Below are 6,177 nucleotides of genomic sequence, written 5' to 3' on the forward strand. Positions count from 1 at the left end.
TCTCGCAGGCTGGTTTTTCTTTCGCTTTTCTGGGACCTTCGCGCCGGTTCTCCCTCCCCCAGGAGTGTGGCGGGTAACGCCCACGCCTACCTCCGGCGTGTGTTTTGGAACTCGGAAAAACTACGGTTCCTGGGCCCTGAACACCTTTCTGATTCCCCAAGCGAACTGGCTGAAGGTGAAGGCGTGCTGGTCGGGCAGAGAGCCCCGAGGACCACCTGTGTGCAGTTAGTGGGACGAAGGGCCTCGGGGAGTGCGTCGCCAGCGTCGGTAGCCGCAGCGGCTTCGGCCGAACTGGGAATGCCACAGCACTTGGTCCAGTGTGTTATATAACATGCAGGCAGGGCTTGGAATCCATCCATTCATTCCATAGCGAGTGCTTTACAGCCCAGGTTCCGAATTCACACTAATCTGAGTTGAGATCTCCATTCACCACTTAAACTTTCTGTAAGGCTTTAGGCAAGTCACTTAACCTACCCTCCAAAAACCTGCGTCTCCTCTCTGTAGGATAAGACTAAGAATGGGACAGCTTTGTAGGGTTATATAAGTACTGAGAAAATACTGAGAAACAATTAGTGCAGTGCCTAGTGCCTGTTAGAAAGTGTCTGGCAAATGCTATATGTATCAGATAGTAGCCAATGTTGGACAATGTTATTTATCAGTAGACATTATTGTACTTGTATTGATCCTTTACTAGGTGCTGGGGAAAAGATTACTTCCCAGATGCGGTATTTACGTCTCCACCGCCCTCCTCTTCCATCCCTGCCTGAAATAAGTGTAGTTCTCGTGTCTGTCGGGCTATGAAGAGTTCTCAAATGTGTCTTTCCCAGTGAATGAGAGGAGTGAGTGTCCAGGAACTTTAATGGGTTAGGACATCAGTATGAGTGCCTATAGGGAAAGCCAGTAATCCTATTGTTGGACACGAAATCAAGACATATGATCTAATTTTTTGTTTTACTTTTTGTTTTTGAAGTATAACATTCAGTAAAGTGCACAAATCTAAAGTATGCAGAATGATAAATTTTTACATATGCATACATCTTGATGTAAAACCTTCCCAGCTCATTCATGCCTCTTCCTATTCAGTATCCCACAAGGGTTACCACTATTTCAACCTCTATCACCAGAGATTAGTTTTACCAAATATGAACTTGATATGGATGAAATACATAAAACGTACAATTTATGTCTGGTTCTCTTGCCCAACAGTGTGTCTAGGAGATTCATCTATGTTGTTGTGTGTAACAATGGTCCATTCTTTTTCAGTACTGTGTATTACTTCATTATATAAATATTCAGCGATTTGCGTACTCATCCTACTGTTGGTGGACATTTGAGTTGCTTCATGTTTCTGCCTTTCATGAAGCTGCTGCAAACATTCTTACACATGTCTTTTGGTGGACACGGCATTCATTTACATTGGGTATATATATATACACCTAGGACTGGATTCTTGGTTCATAGAGTGTTCTCATATTAAACTTTAAATATGCTGCCAAATAGTTTTTTAAATTAGTATAACAATTTAGTTCCAATCAGTGATATGAGATTTCTGGTTTTTTCACATCTTTGCCAGTATTGGTATTTTCAGTCTTTTTAATTAAAAAAAGAGGGCAATGTGATTTAAAATTGATTTTTTTCTGATTATCAAGGATGTTGAGCAATTTTTTCAGATACTTATTATTCGTTTCAGTACCCTTTTAATGAAGTATCTGTTCAAGTCTTTTGCCCATTTGTGGGGAGCTGGCTGTCTAAATAATCTATAAGAGTTCTTTACATATACTGAATATGAGTCCTTTGTCCAATATATGTATAACAAACACCTTTTCCCAATCTGTGTTGACTTTTAATTATTTTAATGTTACCTTTTGATGAACAGAAGTACTTAATTTTAAAGACGTCCAAAATATTAATCTTATCTCTTATGACTAGTGTTTTGTATGTCTTGTTTAATAATCCTAAGCCGATAAAAATAATCTTCTTTGTTTTCTTCTAAGAACTTTATTGTTTTAACTTTCACTATCTGTAAGACCTTGGGCAAGTAACTTAACTATCCTTCCATAAACTTCCAACCACAATAAAGTTAATGCGAAAGTATTACATTGGCCTTTGGACCATTTCTACTCTTTCATTGCCTCTTGGATACCATTAGTACAGGTAGCCTCAAGGTAGAACACAGGACAGAAATTCTTAACCTAAAATTTGACCTAGCATGGTTCAGTTCCACCTTTTCTCGGGTGAAATTTTCTTCAATTTACTGAACAAAATTAGACAATTTTGTGGTAGGGAGGAGGTGAGAGCTAAGAGCTATAAAAGGAACTCATTATATATGAGTTTCTCAAATATATGTGCATGTATATATATTTTTTCCTTGGGCTTTTTTTTTTGAGACAGAGTTTCGCTCTTGTTTCCCAGGCTGGAGTGCAGTGGCGCGATCTCGGCTCACAGCAACCTCCGCCTCCTGGGTATAAGCAATTCTCCTGCCTCAGCCTCCCAAGTAGCTGGGACGACAGGCATGTGCCACCACGCCCAGCTAATTATTTTGTATTTTTAGTAGAGACGGGGTTTCACCATGTTGACCAGGATGGTCTCGATCTCTTGACCTCGTGATCCACCCCCCTTGGCCTCCCAAAATGCTGGGATTATAGGTGTGAGCCACCGCGCCTGGCGCTGGGCCCCTTTTTATTTTTGATGCATTAATGGATTTTTCTAGAATTTTGTTTCAGGAGTTTTTTTTTTTTTTTAAATACACTGTGTTCTTTCTGCCTCATAAAACTGGCGTCCTGGAGCTGGTAGGAGTCTTAGAAAGTGGCCAAGTTCTGCCCATTGGACATGGAACCGGATACTGAAACTCTTCTTCCTAGATTATTGGTGCCTCCTTCTTAACCAAATTCCAGACCCTGCTGAGCACATCCAAGCAGAATAAAGACCTTCTTTGCATTCTGAGTGGTTCACCGAATTAACTGATTTATACCTAGGAAAGGTGAGGAACAGAACAGTCTTTAAAATGCAAGCATACCTCACTTATAGTGATGATCCTGCAAGAGTTTTTTGTCTCCATAGATTCTTATTTTAAATACTTCAGAAAAGCAAAGAAAGTCTACCATAGTCCTATTGTAAGTCAAAAAATCCTTTTGTACAGTATCTGGTTATCCACTGATTTATCTGTTTCTTTGAGCGATTTCTTAAGTCTTGAGTTTTTTGTAATAAAAACATTACAAATGTTTATTCAAATGCCCTCATCTAAATATTTTATCTTTCTTAAAATGATTTTTATGTAAAGTTCTTGTCCACATTTAACATACAGGTAGAGAAGCACACAGCTCATATGAGCACACCTCAGTGAATTTTCAGACTGAATGAGCCTGTGTTCCTAGCATACAGATCAAGACACAAACGAACATTAAAGCATTTGTGGACATATTTTAAAATCATCACAGTGGCACTGTCTACATCATAGTGAGTTTCTGGTGGGGCAAGGACATAACTTGGCTTTTTCAGTTCCCACCTACAATTCTCACCAGTAAATCTCTCTCTCTTCTCTGGCTCCTGCAGTCCGATGTTTTTCTTGGGTGTTGCAGAAAGAGAACTAGGTTTGGAGTAAAATGGTGTAAGTTTCATTTGGAGCAAAGTCCAGAAGTAACGGAACATAGAGCTGGTCATATGGGGTGGGACAGGAAAAGAGGAAGGGGCTGCATCTTCAGGCACGGCTTTGGCAGCAGGCTCAAGCACGGGATGGCAGCAGAGGCACTGCCATTGGGGCAGCATGAAGGGGTAAGGTAGGGATCCAGAAAGGGGGTGGGGTGATGGTGACAGTGCCAGAGAAAACAGCATGCCAGATATTAGCAGTGCTGACTTTATCCCTCCAATCTAGGTGTCTCTGGACTCCCTTCCTGCCTACCCCCGTAGCAGTGTGTCCCTGGAGAAAGGATGTAGGCTTGAGTCAGAGGGCAGGCATCCTTTTACCAGGTAAAATGAAACCTTAGACAAATGGCTTAACATCTCTGAGTCTGAGCTTCCTAACACAGAAATGGAAATGATAACAGCAGTTAGCCTACCTGCTTCATGGGGTTGTATGCCCATCAAATGAAGTGACGATCATGTGAAAACAGTTGCCCCATTCACAAGATGTGTGTCATTGCCAACCTTGGACCCCTTTCTCATTTCACTGTCAAGACAGCTTGGGAAGCAAGTCAGATGAGAGCAGAGAAGGGTAGATTCTGAACGCCTTGCTGTGGCTACCATCACTTCCAGGATGCCAGATTTCTGATCCAAGGATTAACGTTTTTCAAATCTCCCTTCTGCGAAAAGGGATTTCATAAAAGTACAAATTGTGAATTGATTATTTCATTATATCTCATGACCAACCACTGGGTCCACTCTGAACTTGCCCAGGATGTCTTTCTCACCATGCTGCCAGAATGCCTGAAGCTCCCAGCACTGGCGTCCATTCCTGTGGGGGGAGAGATTCTGGTCATTCCCACATAGCTTACCAGAGGAAGAGTCCGCCCGACTGAATGACGAACCCTCCGAACAGGTGTCGTTCTCAGTATTCAGACGTTGGTCTTCCAGTCCTCGTATCAGTCTTGATTTTGAGTTGTAAGCACTCAAAAATGACTCTGGCTGATTTAAGCAAAATGGAATTTATTTCAAAGATATTAGTGAGCCCAAAATTAGCAGAGTACCTGGAGAACTTGACCAATTGGCTCTGCTACCAGAAACAAGGTCTAAAAATCATACTGTGGAACTGGGCCAGGAAAACAGCATGAAGGACGCAGGCAGCATTGCCACTGCTGTCTCTGGAAACTGGATGTAACTGTCTCTGCCACCACACTGTCACCTGTAGATAATCAGATTCTCAGTGAACCTGTGTCCCTGCTTCTTCTAGTCACTGGTTTCTGATTCGAACCCAGGGTGGGTGGGATTCTCTCAAATCAGCAGAGCCCAGAAGGTGTGGCCAAGCCCTGGCTGCAAAGAAGGCTGGTGAACAGATTATCTGATATTTTAAGCTTTAACTCTGGGAAGTAGACTTTGCCTCTTAAAGGTAGCGCATTCTCCAAACAGAGGTAAGAGGTTCAGATGCTGGATGGCCAGAATACGCACATCTCTCTTCCAGCCTTCCGCCACAGTCTCTTGTGAGCATCACCTCAACAAATCGGCATTCTTGAATCCAGCTAGCTGTGGGGACACAGAGGCAGACAGGATTCTGAAGCCTCTGCATCTGAGGGCCATCAAAATGAACTCTTGGGAAGCTCCTAGGAGGGATACCATCCAGCTGAGTTTGCCCTGCCAGTATTTTCTGCTCTTGGCCAGGTGACACTTTTCCTCTTCAGAATTCCTAGAATAGGCACTCAGTGAATATCTGATGGAAAAAAACAGAAAGGAGAAAAAAATAAAGAGGCCTTGGGTAACTACTCCTCCCTCAGGTCCCAGGATCCATTCCTGGCTCTGTGTGATATCATTCACTTCACGGCTGTGGGCCTCAGTTTCCCCATCTGTTAAAGAAAAAAGAAGAAGACCCAGCCTGGCCAGCCTGCAGCGCCTCCAGCTCCAGCAGTGAGCGTCAAGGAGCTAAAGGATGTGGGGCTCGCCGCCCACGGCGCTTCATGGGGTTGGCTGCACATAATGACAGTGTCCCAGAGCTGGCGCTTGTGTAACAGGCGGATTTACCGAGAGGGGGTGACTGTTTGCTCAGCAGCCGAGAAGTCTATAATTAGACTGTCACAACATCAGCAAAAGTACAGGATCAATGTAATCAGAGAAGAAATGGAAAAGAACACGGCATCAGTAAAAGCCTCCAGTGGTTCCCCGTGGTTTCCGGAGCACTAATCACCAAGGCGAGGTTCAATGTCCCGCTTGTGGATTTCCTCCTGGGTGATGACCAGGTTGGTTTAGGCCGACTCCGCCTGCCCCTCTCAGCAGCCTGGTTCTTCTCCTCCTCCTCTCTCCCTTCTTCCCTCCCTCTGCTCATTGCGTCTTAGCGATGAGGGGCCAAAGGAAACAGGACTTGCACCCTGAACTCTGTGGCCCAAGCACCTCTGTTCCTCATGGTGTGCATAGTAGGGGGCGGGGGAAGAACTAGTCGCTTAAAAAATGTGGATTCCTGGGCCGTATCTCAGCCCTACTGAATCAGAACCTCTGGGGAAAGAGCCCTGGAATCTGATCCTCAGACGATTCTAT

This window comes from Aotus nancymaae, unplaced genomic scaffold (genome assembly GCF_030222135.1).
Source record: "Aotus nancymaae isolate 86718 unplaced genomic scaffold, 86718_ANA_hifiasm-v0.15.2.pri h1tg000007l, whole genome shotgun sequence".
Taxonomy (NCBI): domain Eukaryota; kingdom Metazoa; phylum Chordata; class Mammalia; order Primates; family Aotidae; genus Aotus; species Aotus nancymaae.